General features: G+C 46.1%; 1 long non-coding RNA gene across 1 annotated transcript; it reads right to left on the reverse strand.

Moving 5' to 3' along the window:
- Positions 1–7,860: 7,860 nt before the first annotated feature.
- Positions 7,861–24,017, reverse strand: LOC109302459. Its single transcript, XR_002098787.1, has 3 exons — positions 24,001–24,017; positions 13,686–13,688; positions 7,861–8,107 (listed from the first exon to the last, which is right to left on the reverse strand). It is a non-coding gene; the product is annotated as an uncharacterized LOC109302459 (long non-coding RNA).
- Positions 24,018–24,926: the final 909 nt, after the last annotated feature.

Below are 24,926 nucleotides of genomic sequence, written 5' to 3' on the forward strand. Positions count from 1 at the left end.
GGGGGGGGGGGGCATGCAGCCCAGCAGGGCATGGGGAGCGTGTGCCCCCAGATCTGCATGCCAGCCAGGCCGGCTGCTATTGTGGGCTGGGGCTGGGTCTGTGCTGAGTGGCGCTGGGATTGGGGCTACATGGGGGGCTGCAGGTACCTGAAAATTCACTGTAGCCCCTGCTTCTGGTGCTGCCACCCGTCCTGACCACAGCACAACACAGCACGGAGCAAGCCACCACAGTGAAGAGCACAATGCTACCTTCTCCCTAGGATCTTCAGAGGGGAGGGGGGTGAGCTGGGGCTGGAAGGCAGTGCCATGCTCTTCACAGTGGTGGTCTTCTCTGTGCTGCACTTGTGCTGGGTGGTGGCACTAGGAGTAGGGGCTATGATGCATTTTCAGCACAGCCTCGGCTCCAGCCTGCAGTGGCAGCCAGCCCAGCTGGTGTACAGATCTGGGGGCACATGCCACCCATGCCCTGCCAGGCTGTGTGGCCCCCCCTCCCTGTGGCCCTTGGATTTGCCACTCTTGGCTTTGTCCTTCACCCTGGTTGTGCAGGGCCTGTCCCTGCTCAAACCCCCCTCCCTCCCTCTCCCACCACTGCTGCAGCCACCCGGCCTGCCTGGCATTTGGTGGGGCGGGGCACATGCCTCCCCTGCTGTGCATGGCAGAGGCAGCTGCCTTTGAGGGCTGGGTTTTGTGTCCCAAGCCCAGTTGCAGCTAGCCCATGAGTGGCCCGATGCCACGTGTCCAGCCACTGGGCTGAACCTTGTCCCTTGCCCACCCAGTGGTGGGACTCACATGGCATCAGGCCACTTCTGGACGGGCTGCAGCTGGGCTCAGGGTGCAAAGCCCAGCCTACAATGGCAGCTGCCTCCTCTACACACAGATTGGGGTGGGGGCATGTGCCCCTTGGGGCCTCTGCTGGGTTGTACAAGGTGGCAGGAGCCCTCTGCACCCCTAGATGAACCACACAGGCTTGATCCTCCCACCACCTGCCTGGCCATCTGGTTGAGGCCCCACTCAACTTACTGCTGCTCCTTCCTCTGTGGCACTGTCCCTGACCATGGGGGCCTCAGTCTGTCCCCTTCCCTCCCCTCCCCCACAGACTGATCTGCTGGGCTGGGGGTGGGATGTGTGTATGCATGCATGCGCTCTCAGCCTCCCACCCCAGTCTGGGATCGACTCCAAGAGGTGCCGAGATCTACTGGTCATTCAAGATCCACTAGTTGGTGATCACTGCACTACTGCATGTTTTGTGTAAGAGAAGAAAGACTGAAGAGCTGCACCTTGCCCTTAGAGCAGAAGGTGATGAAGTTTATGATTCAAGTTCCTGTGGGTACTCACCCCTTGTGCTCCAAGAAGTTTTACTGTGGAAAGTTCTATTGTACCTAAGGAGCAAAGGCATCAGCTCTGCTCCTCATCCTGGAATTTTAGCTGTTAGTTTAGATACCCTGGGTCCTTGAATTCATTGTGCATCTTGAATATATTGACTAAGACCGTGGACTTGAATTAGAAGTTAGCTCTGATGTGGTCACTGTAGCCCATGTTACTATGGAGACAGGCATTAGTTGTATCCTGCATTAGCTGAAGTTTCCTAATGGTTGATGACTTCATGCTCAGGTAATTTATATGCTGTTGTTAAGGCAAGGTCACTGTCTGCAAGGATGGGATAGTCTCATAGCCAGATAGTTAGTGAAGCAGGGCAGTATAACCAAATTTTGATAATTATCCAAAAAGCTGTTTGGAAATTAATCCAATTCATTTTCTTTTCTGTCCTTTGAGTGGTATTTACAAAGATTATAGTATAGTTGATCTCCTGATGCCACATTTTGTTGTCACTGAATATTTTCATTCCGTTTCAGAATATAAAGAGAGAGATTTTTAAGAAAAAATTGGTATGGTGCGTCAAATATATATGACAAGTTTAGCAGACTTGCCAGATCCATTGTACATTTAGAATATGTGAGTAAAAGGGTTATCAGACTGGATGCAAGTGGCATTGTAGCTCAAGTATTTAAAAGGCCACAACTCAGGAAAATGGGAAGCTGACACAAAAAAATAACACCTGATATTTCACCTCACTCATCAGGGATTGGTCACTGTGGAAAATGGGTACAGCAGAGAACAGAGGTGTTACTGGAATTCTTACAGTCATGTGCAGTTCTTGCACGTTCAAAGCTTCATGCAGATGTTTGAGGACCAAGTTCCGATATCCATACTTTGATGACTTAGATTTAGGCAGGTAAATTCCACCTAAGCCTGACTAAATCCCTGCTTCAGAGCTTATAACAATGTGTCTTTTTGGATCTATCTGAAGTTACCATTCACAATTTGCAAGGGTATCAAAATTTTGCCATAAATAATTAAAAGACTAACAAAGAAGCTTATGGTACCTATACACAAGTAGGGAGCTGCTACAATGCACTGTAATTACTCATGAATTGCTCATGAATAGGCACCCTAAGCTTCTTTGTTATAGCGCATTGGACTTGACTAATCGAGTCATTACCGTGCTCCAGCAGCCTCTGACATCTCATGTAGCAGTGTCCCTACACTTCAAAATGGCCGTGGAGGCACCTTATCTAAAGCTCATTTGATGAGCTTTAGATAAAGCACCCCTGCCACCATTCTGAAGCCTAGGGATGCTGATACACAGGACGCTCAAGGCACTTTAATTACAGAGGCTCTTGGAGTGGCTCTAATGAAAGCACCCCCTGCTTTCCCCCCACTCCTGGAGCATGTGTATAAATACCATAAATTCCTATCTGACCCCATTGGAGCACAAGACCTTATGTTTCTTCTGTAAACTCACCCTGTTTCTGCAGTTGGACTTTATTGGTAACTCATAAAGACTATAATATAGACCCCAGTCTGAACTTCTACCCCAAGCTTGGCTGTTCCTAGGACAAGTTTTGACACAAAGAGATATTTCCATTGCTTTTTAAGTGGGTCAAAACTAAGGGAAAACCTCTGCCAGCAGAAATCAGCCAGACTTGTAATGCAGGAGCTTAGCTCTTGTACTTGGGAAAGTCGACAAAGGAGCTTGTCATTCCTGGAAACGATCACACAGCCTGCTTCCCTCCTGACCACTTTGCATGCAAGAAACCTCTGTCTGCCAGAGTCCAGCTGATGTCCCTGGCATCTGTTTTCAGGTGTGGACCCTATATTTTCCATTTCTAAAATATGATGAAGATGTTGCTAGTAAATGTTCCATTTTTGCAATCTGTGCAGAATCTCTGAGTGCAGCAGTGATTCAATAAGGAATATTGCAGGATTCGGCTCAAACTCCATGGAAACATCATTATACTCAAGCTGCCACAAGGGTGGATGGCATTTATGGAACTAATAAAATATGCAGCTGCTGCTTCAGAGCTTATAACTTAAGGTTACACATAGTACAAGGGATAATAGCAACAAGGAGGAAGGTTTGGAGGAAGGAAACTCAGGTTTTCTAGCAATAAGTATAAACAGAAATCCTTTAAAGCAGGGGTATCGAAAATATGACCCACAGAGCTATGTCATCCAGCCCATGGGGCTACTGGAGAGGCTAGGAATTTGGAGGCTGGGAGAGCTGGGACTTGGCCTGACACCAAAATCTGGGGTATGAAGCCCTATTAGGGATGTTTTGTGGTGGTGGTGGGGTGAGAGATGGCTGCATTAAACTTCATGGTTTCCTAAAGTTACTTGCCCTGGCACCACGGCTCACTTCACCACCAGAGGTGTCTTATCACGTGACCCGGGGACCCGAGTGAATGTGGCATTCCTGCTCTTTAAAGTGCTTTCTTTGTCTTTCTCTCTTAACTATGCCTTAAGTTTCCATTTCATTCTACAGTTGCTGAGTTCTAATTGCTCCTGAGATTGAGTTTTAGTCTTAGGCCAGACACCAAAAAAATTATGCCCTCTGGCTAGTCTAGGCAACTCTTCCCTGTGCTGGTGAGTTCAAGTGGAACACAGCTGCCATGAGTGGGTCATAAATGGTCATATTGTGAGTTGTCATGTAGATTTATTTAGGGCAGCCATGCCTAGTTTTTGAGCCAATCTATTAGAAGCTGTTGAAACAGAGATCAGAATTGTCTAGATTTGACCCATCTTCATGGGTAAGCCAGTGGAAAGAGAGGATTTGATGCAAAAATAGTACTTAATTCTATTCTTTCCCTGCTTTGATGGTGGGAAGGTAAACAGGATAACTGAAGAGATGTACCTCATGTCAACAGTGCTGCTGGTCTGGCATGTGAATATTTGGTTGATAAGCAGGTATCATAGAAAATCAGTGTTGGAAGGAACCTCAGGAGGTCATTTAGTCTAACCCTCTGCTCAAAGAAGGACCATCCCCAACTATATTGTCCCAGCCAAGGCTATGTCTACCTGGATCTTAAAAACCTCTAAGGATGAAGATTCTGCAACCTCTTTGGGTAATTTGTTCCAGTGCTTTACTACCCTCCTAGTGAGAGAGTTTTTCCCAGTCCATGAACGCCATGTGCCCTGGGGTGGGAGGGATAAGCTCCCGCAGGTGGCGGTGGCTTTGTCGGCAGCAGGAGCATGGCGGTGGTGTGTGGTTCTCCCGCAGGCAGCAGTGGTGCTGTCAGTGGGGGTGGTGAGCACAAATTGGTGGTCAGTGACCACCTGCAGATGCCACCTGCAGCATCAGCGGTGGCCAGCGGTGATCGGGAACCATCCACAGGCACCACCGGCAGTGTTGGCAGCAAAGTGGGGGTGGCGGCAAGCAGTGGCCGCCTGCAGGCACGGCCAGTGGTGTCAGTGGTGATTTTTGCAGGGGTGCACAGCCAAGCTTAGGGCGTGCATGTGCACCCGTGTGCACCTCTTACACATCACCAGTGTCCCAGTCTGTAACCTAAACTTCTCTTGCTGGAACTTGAGACCATTCCTCCTTGTTCTGTTATCTGCCACCACTGAGAATGATCTAACTCTGTAAAGTCATAGAGAAGCAGGGCTGGAAGGGATCTCCAGAGGTCATCTAGTCCAACCTCCTGCCTGAGGTAGGATCATTCCTATCCAACTGCCCCTACAACTATAATTTAAACTCTACATGAGACTACCCTCAACCCTGACATTCTCCTTCTATGAAATATTGTCAATATATGCTCAAGAGATCCCAGGTAGTAGGCCATGCCCCCTGCTGCAGAGGAAGGCAAAACCCCCACAATCCTTACCAATCTGATTATAAAAGGTAAAAATTCCTTCCTGACAAATATAGCGATCAGTCTGACTGGGAGCAGATGGGCAAGATTCCTTAGCCAGGAAGGAGAATTGGCACATCCTAGTTGAAGTCTCCAGCCTTGCCTAGAGCCAACACCCAAAACCTCTGGGAAGGTTTAAAAATACCCATATATAGCAGAAAAAGGGGGGAAGTGGTGGGGAAGGAGCAACCAGCAAAGTCTAGCATAGCCCATCCTCTTTGTGACCACCCTTCAGGTAGCTGAAGGCTGTGAGGGAACAGCTTAAGAGGCTCGACATCCACAAGTCAGCTGGCCTGGATGGAATGCACCCAAGAGTGCTAAAAGGAACTAGCTGACATTATAGCATGGCCTATGGTGAGGATATTCGAGAACTCATGGCACTCGGGTGAGGTGCCTGATGATTGGAAGAGGGCCAATGTGGTGCCTATCTTCAAGAAAGCGAGAAGGGAAGATCCATGGAACTACAGGCCAATTAGCTTAACCTAATTCCCTGGAAAGTTCTTGGAAAAAATCATCAAGGAAACCATTACCAACATCTTAACAGAAGGTAATGTTCTGAGAGATAGCCAACATGGCTTTGTGGTGGGTAAATCTTGTCTGACCAACCTGATTTCCTTCTATGACCAAGTGCCACATCACCTGGATAAAGGAGAGGAGGTGGATATCATATTTTTGGACTTCAAGAAAGCCTCTGAACTTGTGTTCCATGATAACCTCTTGGAAAAATTGGGGAGCTGTGGACTAGACAATTTCATGGTTCGATGGCTGGGGAACTGGCTCTGTGGACGGACCCAGAGAGTGATAGTTCATGAAACTGAATCGACTTGGTGCACTGTAACCAGTGGTATCCCCCAGGGCTCTGTTCTCAGACCTGTATTTTTCAATGCGTTTATAAATGATCTGGACTCAGGTGTTATAAGCAGGCTGGCTAAGTTTGCTGATGACACCAAATTATGGGGAAAAGCACTCACCCTAGAGGATAGGTTAGCAATCCAGGCCAATCTCGACAGGCTTACAAGGTGGGTGGATCAAAACCTGATGGCATTCAATGCCGAGAAATGTAAGGTGCTCCACTGTGGGAGAAAGAACCCATACCACACTTATAGACTCAGCAGTGCTACGCTAGCTACCATCACATCTAAAAGAGACTTGGGGGTCATGACTGACAACAAGATGAACATGAGCCACCAATGTGATGCCGCAGACAGCAAAGCAAACAAAACTCTGGCCTGCATCTTCCAATGCATCTCAAACAGGACCTGGGAAGTCATCCTCCCACTTTATTCAGCCTTGGTGAGACTGTAGCTGGAATACTGTTCCAGTTCTGGTCTCTGCAATTCAGAAAGGATGTGAAGAAGCTCGAAAGAGTTCAGAGGAGAGCCATGCAAATGATTAGAGGACAAGAGAGCAGGCCTTATGAGGAGAGGCTGAGAGACATGGGACCCTTCAGCCTGGAAAAGTGTAGGCTCAGGGGTGACTTGGTGGTGGCCTATAAATATATAAGGGGTGTGCACCAGGAACTGGCAGAATGTCTGTTCACCAGGGCACTCCATGGGAAGACTAGGTCTAACAGTCACAGACTCTTGGAAGACTGTTTTAGGCTGGACATAAGGAAAAACTTCTTCATTGTCAGAGTCTCCAGGGCCTAGAATAGACTCCAGAGGTGGTGCTGGACCTGATGATCTTGCGAGGTCCATGAAGTCTATGAGATCTATTAAATTAAATCCTCCCTTAGTCTTCTCTTCTCCAAACTAAATAAGCCCAGTTTCCTCAGCCTCTTCTCAGAAGTCATGTGCTCCAGCTCCCTAACCATTTTTGTTCATAGATTCATAGATTCATAGATTAAGGGTCGGAAGGGACCTAGTAGATCTTCTAGCCCGACCCCCCGCCAGGGCGGGAGAACAACAAAAAACCCCAAAAAGAGAAACGGGACTCAAATGAGTCCAGCCAGGTAGGCATCCAGCCTCTTCTTAAAGACCCCCAGGGTAGGGGCCAGCACCACTTCCCTTGGAAGTTGGTTCCAGCTCCTAGCCGCCCTAACTGTGAAGTAGTTTTTGCGGATGTCCAATCTATACCTCCTCTCCATCAACTTGTGCCCATTACTCCTTGTTATGCCAGCGGGCGCTAGGGGAAACAGCGTCTCCCCCAAACCCTTCTGGTCCCCCCTAGTGAGTCTATAGACGGTCACCAGGTCCCCCCTCAGCCTTCTCTTGTGGAGGCTGAATAGGTTCAGGTCCCGCAGTCTCTCACTGTAGGGTCTGCCCTGTTGTCCCCGGATCATGCGGGTGGCCCTCCTCTGGACCCTCTCCATGTTGTCCACATCCCTCTTGAAATGGGGCGCACAGAACTGGACACAATACTCCAGCTGTGGCCTGACCAGCGTCGCGTAGAGGGGGAGGATCACCTCCTTGGCTCTACTCGAGATGCACCTGTGGATGCACGACAAGGTCCGGTTAGCCCTGCCAACGATGACCTCGCATTGTCGGCCCATGTTCATCTTGGAGTCAATAATGACACCAAGATCTCTTTCTGCCTCCGTGCTCTCGAGTAAGGAGTTCCCCATTGTTGTCCTCTGCTGGACTGTCTCCAATTTGTTTGTATCCTTTCTGCAGGGGGGAGGAGCAAAACTGGACACAATATTTCAGATGTGGCCTCACCAGTGCCAAATACAGGGGAATAATCACTTCCCTTGAACTGCTGGCAACACTTCTACTAATGTAGACCAGTATGCCGTTAGCCTTCGTAGCAACAAGGGCATGCTTTTGGCTTATGTTCGCCTTATTGTGCAGTGTAACCCCCAGGTCCTTGTCTGCAGAGCTGCTGTTCAGCCTGTTGGTCCTTAGTCTGTACCTGCGTGTGGGATTGTTCCGTTGTAAGTGCAGTACTTTGCGCTTGTCCTTCTTGAACTTCATGAAATTCTCCAATTTGTCTTGGTCACTCTGAATACTAGCCCTACTCTCCAGCTTATCTATTATTCCCCATTGCTTGGTGGCATCTACAAACTTGCTGAGGGTGTACTCAATCCCATCTTTTGAATTGCTGATGAAGATGTTGAACAAAGTTGGTCCCAGATCTCTGGGGCACTCCACTTGATCCTAGCTACCAAGTAGACATTGAATAATTGATTACTATTATTTGAACCTGATGATCCACCCAGTTTTATGTCCACCTTACAATCCATTCTTTCAACCTGTACTTCCTTATCTTGCTTTCAGGAAAGTTGTGGGAGACCATATAAAAAATATTTATGGAACAACTGTTGGAATCAATACTGATTTAGACAAAGCTGGTATTCAGATTGCATCTTTTTATGGGATGTCACAAAAGGATGCTATTACAAATTGAGACCAGCCATGATTGCCTCAGGATACCCTGGCTTCTCTTAACTACTCTAGTGAGTTTTATCCTAGGTCTTGGATCAGAAAAATATGAAGCAGCCATATCAGAAGTGCCGGCCTATCAGAACTTATCTGAGGGTGACAAATAATGAGTCAAGAAGATTTTGAGCACTGTCAGTCTTCCTTGTTGAGTCAAATATCAACCAAAATTTGTCCTGATGAGCTCCTGAGAAAGTATGCACAGAAAGTCAGGACACTATTACAAAACAGAACAGTGCCAAATAAGGTGAATCATATTACATTATTTTGTACTGAAAGAACTCTCATGGACCATAAGTTTGGTTCTGATTCTATATGGTTTCAGACAGATTTGTATTATTCTTCCTTCTTTGTCATTCTGTTGTTTATAAAGCACTACTGTTATTATTAGTTATATAACCAGAGCTCCTACAAGCCTCATCATATACCAGAACCCCATGTGTTAGGCACTGCACAGACACAGAACCTATGTAGCCTCCCTCTGCTATACAAAAGTGCTCCTGTGATGACCAGAGCTGTAGCTGATTTACTGGAACATGGTTTTCACATAGTCCCTGGGCCATCATGACTACAACAACACTGCAACACTACTACAGCTAAGGTACTGACATAATCAAAGATGACAGTATATCACTTTCCTTCAGGTGGCAAGGAGGATTCAGCTGAGTCTCACATCTGCTCTTTTTTGCAGTTTTTAAATCAGCTAGAAAATAAATGCATAATACATCTCTCTGGGCGCACGTATGCATGGTGTTACATTGCCATAGTAACACTATGGCGATGTAGCATCTGCGGAGGTATGCATGTGACCAGCAGCTACTTCACCGTAGCGAAGTGCTCCCCCATTATACTGTGCTCTTCTGGCAAAGTAGCTGCTAAAAATAACCATGTGCAGCATGCAAGGGGCAGTACGGGATGTTACTGCACTGTGATTTAGTACTTCCTTTTGAATATACTAAATCATGGCGCAGTAACAATGTCACCATAGTGACACACATAGGTGCACCCTCCTTATTTATTCTTTTAAATTCCTTTCTGCCTAACCAAGCTTGAGCATGCACAAAGGAATAATTTCCCTTTATAGTAAGCAGCATGTCACCAGAAAGGATTCAATTACCAAATGATGAAATCAAAAGATTAGGTCAGAGGAATTATAACTAGCTGGGAGAAAAGAATATAAAACAATGCCATAATCAGAGAGTGACTTTTGAGTAATGAAGATATTTAGTTTCAACCAGATGTGATGTACTAGATGATCTAATTTCTTAGTTTAATCTGTGTGATTCCATTTAACTAAAAATAATCGCACTGGTATAACTGTGATGAGATTTTGGACCTACTTCTCTTCTCTCAGTGGAGGTATATATTCAAAATGGTTACCTGCATAAAATTAGATTTTAGCTAATGAAATGCCACGTGACAAAGAATAGGCTCACATACACACTTAATTTTTGCCATGTAGGTCTCTACCTGTCTAGATACTAATTTAGCCCTCATTACAGTAGAGTCTGAGCACTATAATGTTTTGAATGAATACTAACTTTACAATAGCTCTGTGAACTGTGTACACAAGTCTTACTTTGAGGCAGAGTTCAAGTGGAACACGGCTACCATGGGAGGATATGACATGGGGTGGTCCTATCATGAGCTGTCATATGCAGTTAATTCATTTTTGCATGGGTCTTGGGCCAATCTACCAGAGGGTTAGGGAAGTGTGGTCTCCATTGTACAGTTGAGGAATGGAAGAAGAGTGTGGGCTATAAGCTTGCTGAGGCTCACAGAGGAGATTATAGCTTGGGGTTGGACCAGATAGCCTTTAAGGTCTCTTCCATTATAAGGTTAATGTTCATTAATTTGGCTGGGAAGATCTAGTTGTGGGTGGTCCTGCTTTGACTAGGGGGTTGAACTAGATGACCTTCGGAGGTCCCTTCCAACCCTAACTTTTATGATTCTATGACTCATTGCCTATGTTTCTGTGAAAGAGGAACTTAATCTAATCTGGAATCCCAGTGGAGTGCCCTAGCCACTAGAACAGGGGTGAGGAAAATACTGCCTGTGCGGCCATTCTATCCGGCCCGCAGGGCCCCTAAAAAATATGTAGAAAATTAATATTTCTCTGCCCTTTGTTCCTGTCCAAAGTTAGGAATTTATAGGTAGGGGTTGGCTGCTGCACAAGGTGCCAGCCATGGGGCGGGGAAAGGGCCGCTTCCCCCCCACACACTCCTTCCCTGCCCAGGGTCCCCCCCCTTCTCTCTCCCCTCTCCCCCCCGCACTTACCTGCAGTTCTGGTGCTGGGCAGCCACGTGCTCAGCTTTTACCTGGGCTTCATCCGTCTGTGGAGAAAAGCAGCCCCTTGCCTGCCCCACGGCCAGCGCTCCCTACTGCAGGTGCTCGCAGCCCACACAGGGCTGTCCGGAGCAGGCACAGGTAGCCCTAGGCGGGCTGCGAGCAGCTGCAGTGTGGGGCACTGGGCATGGAGTGGGCGAGGGGCTGCTTTCCCCCCCCAACCCTTGCGCTCAGCACCACCTTGTAACCTGGCCCCACTGCCAGGCTGCAGCGGGGCTGGGTTACAAGCTGGTGCTGAGTGTGGGGAAGAGCGGCTCCTCGCTCGCTGTGTGGCTGGTGCTCTGCGCTGCAGCCACTCACAGTCCACCTGGGACTGCCTGTGCCTGCTCCAGACAGCCCTGCATGGGCTGCAAGTGCCTGCAGCAGGGAGCACCGGCCATGGGGTGGGCAAGGGGCTGCTTTTCCCTGCACTCATCACCAGCTTCTTCCCTGCCAGCAAACAGGGGGTCAGGTCTGTGCACTGCCCCCCACCTGCATTGCAGGGCTGGGGGGCACTGGGTGTGAGTGGGCAGGTAACAAGTGGGAGCACGGGGCCTGCACCAGTGCCCCAGGGTCAGTGCCAGCAGGGCCCAGAGCAGGGTGGCAGGAGCACAGGGTCCCAGCTGGGAGGGGCTCTATGGAGCCGGGCCAGCTCCCCGCCTTCCTGCTGGTGCAGCCCAGCCCAGCTTCACAGACCCCTGCCAGCCTGCACCCTGCTTTGGGCCCCCCCGGTGCTGGCCCTGGGACATTGATCCCAAGACATTGGGACATCGGTCCCAAGATGCTGACCAGGGGGTGGGGCACCTGTAAAGGGGTGGGGCTGCCCATGTGGCCCTTGACAGCCTGCCAAAACTGGGTAAGCGGCTCTCTCCCTGAAATAATTGCCCACCCCTGCACTAGAACATCATTCCTGCCTACATGTTGTATACCTACATGCAAGAAAAGAACCGGTCCCTTAGGTCCACTAAAAATGGAATGTGAGGGTCTGAACATCGCATGAACTAGGCTCCAGAGTCAGTTACATCTTGTGATCCCACATTGAAATCATAGTTGTAGCCCAGGAGTGTCAATACCAAGCCTGAGGTCCAGAACCTGCTCTATCCAGCCTACCAGGCAACTGGAAGCTGGGGGTGGGACTTGCTGCAGAATTCAGGGCTCTGAGCTTCTGTGGATGTGGCCATTGGTGGCAGGAGGGTGACTAAGGGCTGATGCAACCCTGGTCGCCCTACAGCTGCTTTGCCCGTCTCTACCCACACTGTCCTGGCAAATGGACTCTTGATCCATGTGCTTGTCATATTGCCACTGCCCCAGGCCAGAGACAGAGCCAAAGCCACTGCTGCAACTGAGAGCCTCAGGCCAAAGCTGGAGCTGGAGCCACCACTACCACCTGCCTCAAGTTGGAGCCCAAGGTTGGAGCTGCATCATGACACTGGCTGGATCCAGCCTGCAAGGAACCTCATTAGTCTAGATCCATCCCTGGTGAGCCCAATGAGTTTATACTAATAGTTGATGTATATGCTCATGTAAGCTTAACTCTGCTTCTCATAATACAGTCTTTAAATACAGAAGGGTGCATGAATTTTCAACAATACATAGGTCTTTTTTGATAAATAAGATCATCTCTGAGAAAAATAAGTTCTGATCTGAACCAAAAAGTACCCAAATCTATTTGAAGAGTGTGCGTTTTCTCTTCTTCATTCACCTAAATTATTTCTGAGCTCACTGAGACCAGAATTACTGAAACAGAACTTCTTGTTCATGGTATTTTCAAATCAACTAAGAAAGTTCCAGAAATCTGGCCAAAAAAGCCAGATCTCATGAGATTTTTCAAGACAAGGAACATAGGCAACTGGTAGGGAGGGCACAGGGGGCACGTGCCCCACGTGCCCCACTGCTGCCGCACCTGCCACCACTGGCTTCTGCAAATGGTCACTGCTTGCCACCCCACCGCTGACTCTGCCACCCACAAACTGTGCCCCCCCAGTCTCACGCAGCACCAGTCACTCATGACGAAGAGTTGAGTTTATTAGAACCTCTAAGTGTCTGGCCATTCACTTGTGACTGTTTGGAACCCAAGCTAAGAGTGTTCTGTCTTAAAAGTGGAATGCTGGCATAGTGCATAATGGAAATAAGTTGCTAGTAAACTTGGACAGGGCCTGATGTTCCAATCCAAACTCAAGTGAGTAATCTCTAGTCTGGGAAATAGCCTAATTGCAAGAGTAAAGTTGAAGGACTGGAAGGTTTTTGTGTGTGTGTTTTGAAGCTTTACTTCTTTATTATAATCCTCTGCACCTCTCTTTTTAATAAAATATTACCAGTGATGCTAATCATTTGTTTTCCTTCACCTTGGACACTTCAGGTCTATATTTATTTATACAGGATTCAGCTTCTAGAGTGGTCATATTTAAATGACCTTAACTCCTAGCAGTATTGTAGAGGAATACCTAGAATGATGCATAAAGTTTTAAAAAGCAATTTCATTCAGTGATCTACAGAAGCACATTACATTTATATTGATTGGAGACTCTGTGGCTGGCTTCCAAGGTATATATTTCTTTTTCGTTTGTTGTGGACAGGCAATTAACTCTATTCACTTTAATATAAATTAGAATTTAAAGAGCTGCTATGGTCCTCTGCCCTGGAAACTACAATTAATTATATGCTTCCAAAACACATAATATGCCCAGATACCAGAAATTTATTACATCTCAGACACAACTTTCCTGCCAGTCTATTACAAATGCAGTGCTGATAATAAAGGCAAATTGTATCATATAAATCCAAAGCATTTGACTCTCTGACATGGAAAATAAGTTTTTTAGAGTAAATTACTCTAGAGTAAATCCACACTGGGCAGATCCACACAGGGCAGACATCCACACGTGCAGAGATTCAGGAGCAGATTTGCTGCTTCTGGAAGCAGTTTGCTCCCATTCCCTCTGGCCCTGCTCTGGCCTTCTGCAGCAGCCCAAGGGAGATCTAGGCTCCCCCTGGGTGCTAGCCCAGGGGCTGACAGGGAGCATGGGACTGGGAGACAGCTGTCTCCTGGCAGGGGTTGGGAGATTGTTTCCTGTCCCTGAGAGCTGCCTGCTGCCAGGGTAGGCTCTGGTATTAAAGCTTGGGTGGGGACAATGTCCTCCTGCCCCGACAGCAGGGAGCACCTGGCCCCAGCTCCCTGATCAGGTGCAAGTGGCTTGGAAAGAGCTGCAGGGGAGGGGAAGGTCCTAGCTCCTTACCCCATCTGCCAGTAGGGCAGCTAGCTGTGAGCCCCCAGCTGGGTAGGGATTCCCCACCCAGCCAGGGGCTCACTCCTAGCTTCCCCACCAGCAGATTGGGGCTGAGACCTGCCCTGCCCCCACAGCTGTTTCCAAGCCTCATGCCTCAATTACCCAATCCGGGAACTTGTTTCCAGACCCATCTCTGTGATTGCAGGTGGGGAGTGGGGGCTGGGAGCTCCCTGTTGCCATGGCAGGGGGACATACTTCTGCAGTGTGTACTCCATTATTCTCCATCCTGAAGGGCTGTGATAGTCCCCATAATGCAAATAGAACTAGGCCAATTTAAGAAAGCCTCTTTAAATATCTCATTACACTACAGCTTTATTTTAAACTGAATTCCAGAAGTACTGATTGGAAGGAGCAGTGGTTAAAGCTGTATTTAGGCTCTTGCCAGCAGTGTCTGGGAACATCTGAAGAATTAGTACAATCACAAAAAATGCCTTTGTGCAAGAGTATTTTAAATAAAATGCAAACCAGACTCTAACTTACTGTATGCACAATGGATAGTAATAGATGTTCTGTTGGAAAGGAAACTAATAAAAATGTTACTTTACCCTTTGCAAAAGCCTGCTGTGCAGTGAAAACACATGAGAACCAGAAAAACTGCTTATAATTAAAAACAAAAAACAAACTTGGATATTTCCAACAACTTGTTTTATTTTTAATAGTGTGTGTGTAGTTTAGTGCAATCTTCTCCCTCAAGCCCTATATTCATTTTTTGTATCTTTTTAAACAAAAAATAGTCCCCACCTAGGCTCCAGTGGTGGAGCCTGCCCCAGCAACAGGCAGCTCCTGGGGGCAGGGAGCAATCTCCTGCCCCCTGCTGCCCAGCTGCCTGCAAGTTTGCTCCTGGTCACCCACCTACAGATGCCATACTTTGCAGCAACTAGTCATGAATAAATTTGCTACTTGTATTGATAGGTAGTAAATTTACTCACGATTAGAGCAAATTACTGCACAGTAAGTGTCTGCACATGTAGACAGTGATGCTTACTGCACAGTGATTTGTGCTAATCTCAAGTAAAGTGTCTTGTGTAGATGCACCCACTAGGTCCCAAAGCTGCCCTGTTATCTGCAGTACAGAGAGAGGTTGTTAGCTGTGTTAGTCTGAAGTTAAGCAGATGTCAAGGTAGAGCTGTACCTTTTAGACTTACAAAATCAGAGCTACACAAGCTTTAGTGAGCTCAAGCTCACTTCATTAGAGCTGTGAAAGGATATGCAGAGAGCAGTCTATCCAATAGCGAGAATGCTTTGAATACAAGAGACAGGAAGGGAGGGGAGAGGTGGGAGAAAGCAGTGCTGGGAAAGGCAAACAAGTAATAAACCCACAGGGTCAAAGGGGTCATAAAAATTAATCCAGGTAATGGGATAAGACTTCATAGTCCATGGGTAAACCATATTTAACACAATCAGTTTGTGGATGATTTCTTGTTCCACAATTTCATATTCAAGTTCATTTTTAAAGTTTTGTTGTTTAAGAACAGCTACTCTGAGGTTAGGAATGTCCAAGGTGCCTTGGTGAGATCGTAGCTGGAATACTGTGTCCAGTTATGGGCTCCACAATTCAGAAAGGATGTGGAGAAGCTTGAGGGAGTTCAGAGGAAAGCCACATGAATGATTAGAGGACAAGAGGTCAGGACTTATGAGGACAGGCTGAGAGAAATGGCACTTTTCAGCCTGGAGAAGTGTACGCTCAAGGGTGAATAAGTATATAAGAGGTGTGCACCAGGAACTGGGAGAATGACTGCTCACCAGAGCACCCTATGGGAAGAGTAGGTCCAATGGTCACAAACTCTTGGAAGACCATTTTAGGCTGGACATAAGGAAAGACTTATTTATTGTCCAAGTCCCCAGGGCCTGGAATAAACTCCCCTCAGAGGTCGTGCAGGTACCTACTCTGGATTCCTTTAAGAAACACTTGGATGCCTGTCTTGCTGGGATCATTTGACCCCCGCTGACTGCTTGACTTTTGGGCACGGGGCCAGACCTGATGATCTTGCAAGGTTCCTTCCAGCCCTAATGTCTATTGTTGGGGAAATAGGCCAGCTACTGTGTAGCACCCATACACCGAAGGGTGTGTTTATATACTGAGGAACACTGGCCTCCTCCCGTCTTTGGGCTCATTCCTAGCCACGATCAATTAGGCTGAGAACGAGGGGGTGTCGGCAAGATGATTTATTACTCTGCAGAGGGGTGCTCCATGTCCAAAAACAAAAGAGCCCCCTGACCTGAGTTTACAGCTTGATATTTATACATTAACTGTTACATAGCTGCAGACGCATTCAAGGTCTTTTGTCTGCTGCTACAAAGTTGCAGGACACATAGAACAGTGTTAGGCTGTTTGGAACTAGTTCTGTGATTAACCTTGTCAGCAAAAGATTCATGGTTTTGCTTACTGTCAGCAAAAGGTTTTTTTTAAGCTTAGGGAAAGGTTAGCAAAAGTTTAGCATTAGATCTTCTGTTCAGCAAGGGGTCATCTGTTTCTTTACGGGTTATATTGTTTTTCTGACACTATGCAATTGATGAAATCTATAAAGTGGCCTGCCACAGGTTTGTATGTCTTTTAGGAACTGATATCATCTGTCCAATATAGACAGCAAGGAGGTGACACTGTAAACAGGTGATGATGTTTGCAGAGGTGCAGGTGAATTAACTTCAGATGTTATTATCAGTGTTATTTGGTCCAAAGGTGATATGGTCTGTATTGATGAGGGGGCACAGCTGGCATCTGGGTCCATTGCAAGGCCTGGTGCCTCAGTCAAAATAGGAGTTAAGTTAGCTGTTGCAGGATTGTCAGGGGCAGAGAAAGCATTATTCTTTGCTCTGTAGCAGACATACCTGCAAATAGTCAGTTGGTCAATTGGCACTTACAGTTTGCACAGTAGCATTACTGGCTACTTCCTAACACAGGGCTGTGATGTGTGTGGTAGAAGAGGAAAGGGGAGGAGGAAGGAAATAAGGGCTTACTTAATCCCCCAAAAAGTTATTGTCACATTATGAATCCAGTTATAGATCCACATCAGCCAATTAAAACACAGTGGGTGCATCTACACAAGATGTTTACTGCAGAGCTGCCTAATTCATAGTTTCATAGAATATTTCATAATAATAATTATTTCATAATTAGCTCTGCAGCAAAGTCTCAGTGTCTAAACATGTGGCCCTGTTAGGTCACAGGAAACTAACCAACTCTGCTGCAGGTTAGTACTTGTAAATACAGGTACTATGCTGTGGCAGAGTTCTTTACTGTGCAGAAATTCACATGTAGATGCTGATGGGCTGGCTGGGGCACAAGGGTGCTTCAGTGCAAGGGCTGCCTGCCAGCTAGCCCCACACCAGAGCACTCTCATGCCCCAGCCAGGCCTTCTGCAGCATGTCGAGCTGGGTTGAAGCAGCCCTAGGCTGGCAGCCTGACCCCCTGGACCCTTTGCCAGCCAGGGCTGCTCCAACCCTGGAGATGTGAACATGTCTTCATGTGAAGACGCATGTGAAGATACAGTGCCTGGGAGCAATAAACTTTGGTGCAATATGCACCAGAGTTTATTCATGTGCATTAATGTCATGTGTAGATGCACCTAGTGTTACCTAAAAAAAAAAAAGCATTTGGAAAAAAGGCACACATTACTTGTTTACACAAGCTTTTGTTTCATCAGCTACTTCACTCTGCTGTGTTTATTTCTCTCCCAGAGATCTGAGGAAGGATACTGTGATACCTGAAAACTTGCCTACATCTATCCCAAACATGCAGTTAGTGCAATAAAAAAAAATATCGCCCACAAGAATTCCTACCTTTCAAATAACCCTTACAGAGTTACTCAGAGTGCACTAACATTTAGAATGATCTAGGAATTCTTTGTGTTCAGGATAGTTGTGCAAAGTTTGCTGCACATATACATGTCTCAATTTCAATGAAATCTGTAAAGACAGGGAAGCTTGCAAAGAAGGCTTCATGTACCAAGTTTCTGCAGTGCCACAAGACTATAACTCTGATATGTACCTGGATGCAGGGCTGTCCCTGGGGTGGGGGCAGGAAATCAAGGCAGCTGCTCTTGGCCCTGCACTTTGCAGGGCCCCATGGAGCTGGGTGGAGCAGCAACGGCATGGAGCTGGGCAGAGTGGTGGCAGCAGCTTCTTCTGGTCTGGAGCCTGTGGGATCAGAGCGGGGGTGGGGCCCCACACCCTGCTTGGGTTGCCTCTGCCTGGATGTCTTTAGTGTTTGAGGAGCTGGTATTAAAGCATGGTTTTTAGAAGCTAGTTTTTTTATAAATTGCTGCTGCAACCTCACTTTTTGATTGACAGTGGGCTGAATGGAACCCCAGTGACTGGAACTCTGTATTTGAAGTAAAGAGAAATGATGCCAACTTTGGGGGTAGAGACCAGCACACTGGGGTCCTAAGTGCTATGGAAATTATCAATAATAATAATGACCTTTCATTTCCCTTGTGTCTGTTCCAGATGTTGGGTTCAGTGGGGCCCAACCTTCTGGCCTTGTGAGCTTGTTGAGTGGCATGGGGGTCAGTCTGCAGGCCAGATCCTGCACAGGGTTGGCCCATGGGATAGATCCATGAGCACATACTGGTCCAACCTCATGTGCCTGGATCTGGCTATGTGGTTGCACAATATGGCACAAAGGGCCATGTTATCTGACCCATGGGGCATCCCACAAGTCCAAAAACAAAGCAGCAGGCACTTGGCAATTAGCACTGCCACTGATCCCCCTGCTGCCAAATTTCTATAACCTTGAGGAACCCTGTAGACTGGATGACTCAGCTATGTTGGCTGGGAGCTGAGCACTCCTGCACTAGTATATCACATTAATTCCACCAATGTATAAAACTTACAGTGGCCCACACAAGTTGAGATGTGAGTTAGGAATTGTATTTTCCACATAGAGCCTCTTTCTGCTTTGCAATAAAAGAATGTAATTCTCTATCCTGATGACTGTAATTTGCTCTCTGGTGCAGAGATCAGCATAACTACATGCCTACCTCCACATAGAGACATTCTGAAATTAAATTTCCTCTTTTAGAAATAAAATTGAAAAGAGAAAGATAGGAAGAAAATGGGATACAATTCTCTCTTCTGTCTTAACTGATTGAAATATGTGGCCTTGCATAGTGGAAAATCTCTGAATCTATGCTCTGTTTCAGAGCTGAATATTCTCTTTCAGAAACTAGATTAAAAAGAAGTAACAAATGATATCTAATTCTGTCTTCCCACTCAGGTGACTGAAAAATATGTCACCATACAGAGAAATTGCCAAGTCTCTCCAAAAATGCTCTTTGTTTGAAATATGGCAGTCTACATACACAGTGCTGATGTGGGTGACACATTCCTATGGCTATTACTTCATTAACTGTATGTCTAATTTTGAAGCCCTGGTTCCAAACTGTGGTACCAGAACAATTTTAAACCATTTAAAACACATTGTTTCATTTTTTAGAAAACAGAGATGTAAATTAAAACTTGACAAAACTGAGCTTTGCGAGGCGTCTGCAGGATGCACAAAGCAGGAGATTAGTGAAAATGTCCAATAAGATGCAGTTGATAAGGGAGAAGAATTAAAAACATCATATTTTCTGACTTGTATTAGGATCATAAGGTCCAGGAGCGTGTGTGTGTGTGTGTGTGTGTGCACACGGGGGGGGTGCTTTAATTATAGCAGCTCCAACAGCCGCTCTAATTAAAGTGTCAGTAGTGTTTTGTGTATGCTGTAAAATGGTGGCAGGGGCACTTTAACTAATGCTCGTTCAACAAGCTTTAGTTAAAGTGCCTCCACTGCCATTTTTCAGCGTGGGGACAGTAATACATGAGACGCTGGAATCTGCTGGAACACAATAATTTCCACACTCCTGCAGACTTGATTAATTGAGTCTGCTCCAATGCACTGTAATTACAGCACATCAGAGCAGCCTCACTACACATGTGTAGGCATCCATTGTGCCATAGGAAAGTACAGCTAGAAGGGACCCCACAAGGTCATGTAGTTCAGTTTTTTGCTCAAGGCAAGATCATCACCATCTTCCCTAAGTGTCTGTCTAATTAGCTCCTGAAAATTTCCAGGGATGGAGATTCCGCTAATTGTCTAGGTAGCCTGTTCTCATGCATGACCACCCTCACAGTGAGAATGTTCCTCCTAATCTCCCACTTAAATTTCATCTGCTGCATCTTAAGGTCATTGCTCCTAGTCCTGTCCCCTATGGCTACAGAAAAAAGGTCTTCTCCATCCTCTCTGTAGGTATTTGAAGACTGCCCCCACCCCCTCCCAGTCTTCTCTTCTCCAGTCTAAATAGTCCTAGTTCTTTCAGTCTCTCCTCATCAGTCTTGTTTCCCAGGCCTCTAATCATTTATGTTGAACTCCACTGGACTCTTTCCAATCTGTCCACATCTTCCTGAAAAGTTGAGTGCAAAGTTGGATATAACACTCCAGGGGAGGCCTCACGAATGCTGAACAGAGTGGAAGAATCACTTCCCTTAATTTGCAAGTGGCACTATAACCTAGGATACTATTGGCCTTTTTTTGCAAAAAGAGCACACTCTTGGCTCATATTCATCTTGTGGTCTACTGCAACTCCCCCCCCTTGGTCCTTTTGTGCAGTACTACAGCCTAACCCAGGGCTAGGGAATTATTTTGGGCGGAGGGCCACTTACTGAGTTTTGGCAAGCCATTGAGGGCCGCATGACAGGCAGCCCAGGGCAGATAAGTATTAATTTTCTAAATTTTTAGGGGCCCCGTGGGCCAGATAGAATGGCCTGGTAGGCTGCATCCAGCCCGTGGGCCGCATTTTGCCCACTCCTGGCCTAACCAGTCATTCCCTAGTCTTTATTTGCACATGCAAATATTCTATCCCAAGTGCAGGACTTCGTACTTGTCCTTACTGAATTTCATTTGGTTGATTGTGACCCATTTTTCCAGGCTATCCAGGTCATTTTGGACCCTAGCTCTACCCTTCAGAGTGTTTGCAACTCCACCCAGTTGGTGTCATCTGCAAATTTGATTCCATTGTCCAAATCATTAATGAGAATGTTGAACAATACTGGACCCAGGACAGGCCCCAGGGAACCCTACATGATGCCTCCTCCCAAGTAGATATTGAGCCATTCATGACTACTGGTTGAGCACAATGATCCAACCACTCATAGATCCACCTTACAGTACTTTCGTTTTGTCTGTTTTTCCATAGCTTCTTAATGAAAATGTCATGGGGACAGTATCAAAGGCCTTGTTAGTTCTGGGTATAGTAAAAACTGTACAATGTATGTACACAAAGCTGCTTTCATTAAGTCAGCAATAACACAGTTTACAACTGGCATAAGAGCCAGTAAAGCATAACATTATGCTACATTATTAAATCACAGTCAAGCAGGCAGTTCACTAAAAGGAACAGTCTTGTTTCTGCACTACTCAGACTGATATTCTGAATCTTTGAAGCTCAACATTCAGATGTACTTCTGTTGTCCTCACCCTTAAATTCATTGCTCAATCTCTGAAATGCAGTCAGATACAAAAGGTACTGGGGCACTGGAACTGGAACACTGAACACTTCTATGTGACAGTTCTTATAGGGCAGAGATAAGAAATTCACCCAGACCCACAGGCCAGGTGGGACTGCGTGTGGGCCAGATCCAGACTCAGAGTTCATTGGGCACTGGATTCAGGCTTTTCAGCAGCAGTGAGAGTTAACGCTCCTGTTGCTTACCCCCTACTGACATGCATCCCCAACAGGCTCTGTACTCCATGACAACTCTTGCCCAGCCCCTAAATTCCCAGCCCCTCGGGGAACTCTATAGGCCAGATGACACAACTCTTCAGTCTGGATCCAATCTACCATCTGTATGTTTCCCCTGCTCTAGGGGAATCAACAGCCTTGAGTTAGGTACTGAGATGGGGTGCCTCAGAAAGGAATCCACCAGAACCAGCTTGCTAAGTAGGGACTTGCCTAATTTAGCCAATACAACCCTGCCCTCAATATAATCGTATCTTAAATCCTGCCCCATTTAGAGGCTTGACACCTGGAGGTGTCTCACTTCAGATTCACAACTCTGAGTTCTCTGTCTTTTTTTCCAGGAAAGAAGGAGACTTGCTCTTTTATAAATGCACCATCAGGTCAGATGATACATTACACTTATTTACTGTTTTACTATTTATCAATAAGACAATTTCATGGTTGCGGGTCCAGGAAAACCAAGAGAATGAATAATCAGGTCATGAACTTTTTAATATTTTTTTGCCACATATGATGAGGCAGATGTATACTTATATTTATTGTATGTGTACCTACTCAGACCATGAAATTCAATTCACTTTCTATATACTCCTTCACAGTAATGAAGTTTCAGATATTATCCTTCCACCTGTATTTGATTTGGGGGTTGGAAGTTGCTCCTAGAAAGTCTTTCCTTTTTCCATGTTTTTTTATTTTTTATTTCATCATGGAATCAATGAGCATGACAGATCAGTAAAATTACCCTGCAAAATTTTGGAGCAAGTTAAATATAGCATAGCCTCTCTCTAATAATAGCATTAGCATTAGAATCAGCGAGAGCCTTATTTAGTCTTTGTTTTCACTTGTCCAGGTCAGCTGGAGCTGCTTTTGCATTTTATGTCAGATCCTAACTCTCATGATACTGCTGCTTTTTCTTCATAGTGAAAATTGGGGCCAGGTACAGAACTGTGTAGTAGGTGCACAGAAAGTGCTCTACAGCTGTAACCAAACAGATGATCAGGGCACATATAGCACTGAAAAATGGCAGGTCCCACTCTGAGCTAACTCTAGATGGGAGTGGTATCAGATGCTGGTGCTGTAGGTTAGAGCATCATAAACATCTGTACCAGATTCCATCCTGACTCATGGTAATAAACCTGGTTAATTGTCAATTGGACACCTCATCCCTCAAGGTCACATTGTTTTCCTGAAAGAGGCCAGTGTGTTTATGCAGAACCACTTTACACAAAATGGCACCCAAACAGCCCCTGAAAGACACCAGCCCACTGGGCCAGGCCACTCTGGGTGAGGGCCCTGCTGTGGGGGAGTGGCACAGCCTCTGCAAAGATAAGCAGCCCCCTGGGCTCAGGTCAACTTCTGGAATGGGCAACATTCCATAGGTTTTCTTTATTATGCACACAAAATTTTGGCAGCTGCAACATTTAATTAAACTGAGGGGTGCCAGTTTTACTTGCAGCATTCCCCCTGCCACTCCAAGTTTTCATGTTTTGTTAAGCTGAGCCCCTGTGGCTGCCCCTCCCCTCCTTTCCTACCTCCAGAATCTTTCCTCAATCAATGTTAAGTGAGAAAATGATTCCAAGTTCCGAAGCAGGCAACATCCCAGTTTTTGTTTCATAAACACACTAAAAGTTTGGCAGCTTCAACATTTGATTAAAACAAGACATGTCTTTTCTTCAGGCTGCATTTCCCCTGAGACCTGGTGTGTGCCCCTGGTGGGGGTTGAGGAGGGAGAGAAGAAGGGGGATGGTGCCCAGACAGCTTGAGTTGTGGGCAGTGATGCCTGTGATGCAGGGTCAGAGGAGCCTGGGGCTGGAGACTTATGGCCCACTTCCACTGCTAGGGCAGGGGCACTTGAAGCCCTCAAGCCCTACTCATCCAGGAAGGGCTCCTGATCTACACAGATGAGGATCTGTAAGGAGAGCTCTTTTTCAGAGGTCAAGAAATGCAGAAATAAAGTGAGAATTGATAAAGGCTTAGGTGAGTTTGCCCATAAAAAGGGCAAAAATTTTTTCAATCATATAATAAAAAGAAAGTTAGGAGGGAAGTAGTGAGCACTGAAGATGAGGTAGAAGCTAAAGGTATGACCCAATAACTGAATGGAAACTTTGTCTCAATCCTCCATAAGGATGAAGGTGTAAATGAGGTATATGAAAATGATGAAGTAAATTCTCACATCTTAGGTGGATAGAAAGTCAAAGCTGGGAGGTGGGGGGCCAGGGTCTGGATAATCTCTATATCAGAATATTGGATGAATTAGTGCATGAAATAGCCACCCCTGCAGCATGGATTAGCAGTGAATCTGTTAATTTGGGGATAGTGCTCTGTGATTAGAGAATAACAAACATTGTGCCAATATTCAAAAGGGAGGAAAGGAAGGACCCATGCAATTATAGTACCATTAGCTTGACTTCACCGTTCAAGGTCTTAGAACAGCTATTGAAGGCAGGAAGGTTATGGAGGTAAACAGAAAAAGGGACAAAACACAACATGATTTTACCCTAGGAAGATCATGTCAGACCAATTTGATATCCTTCTGTGACAAGGTAAATCACTTCTTAGACAAGGGCAATACAGTGGACCTAATCTGTTTAGATTTAAGCAAAGCATTTGATACTGTATCTAATGGAAAATTTATGGCTACAGTGGAGAAAATGAGTATTAACACTTTAATTGTAAAGTGTATAAAAATTTGGCTAAATAGGGACTCAATTAGCCTATGCTAGAAGAGGAATTATCAGATTGGTGAGAGTTTATTTATTATGTTCATCAGGGATTAGCCTTGGGATGACTCTAGAATGAACTGTGCTTATTATATTTGTGGATGACACAGCTGGAGGCATTGCTAGCGCAGAAAGGATAAGACAGCTTTGTGAAGTGGAGCAATAGAGATGGAATGAAGTTTTATTTCTACTATGAAGAGCAATATCATGGAGTTAGGGTCTAAGAATGAAGATTTGGGCTGGAAAATGGGGAATCTTAGAAAACTGAGAAAGAGAGGGACCTGAGTGTATTGGTCAATCATAGGATAAC

This window comes from Gavialis gangeticus, unplaced genomic scaffold (assembly GCF_001723915.1).
Source record: "Gavialis gangeticus isolate Ggan-Ray unplaced genomic scaffold, GavGan_comp1, whole genome shotgun sequence".
NCBI lineage: Eukaryota > Metazoa > Chordata > Crocodylia > Gavialidae > Gavialis > Gavialis gangeticus.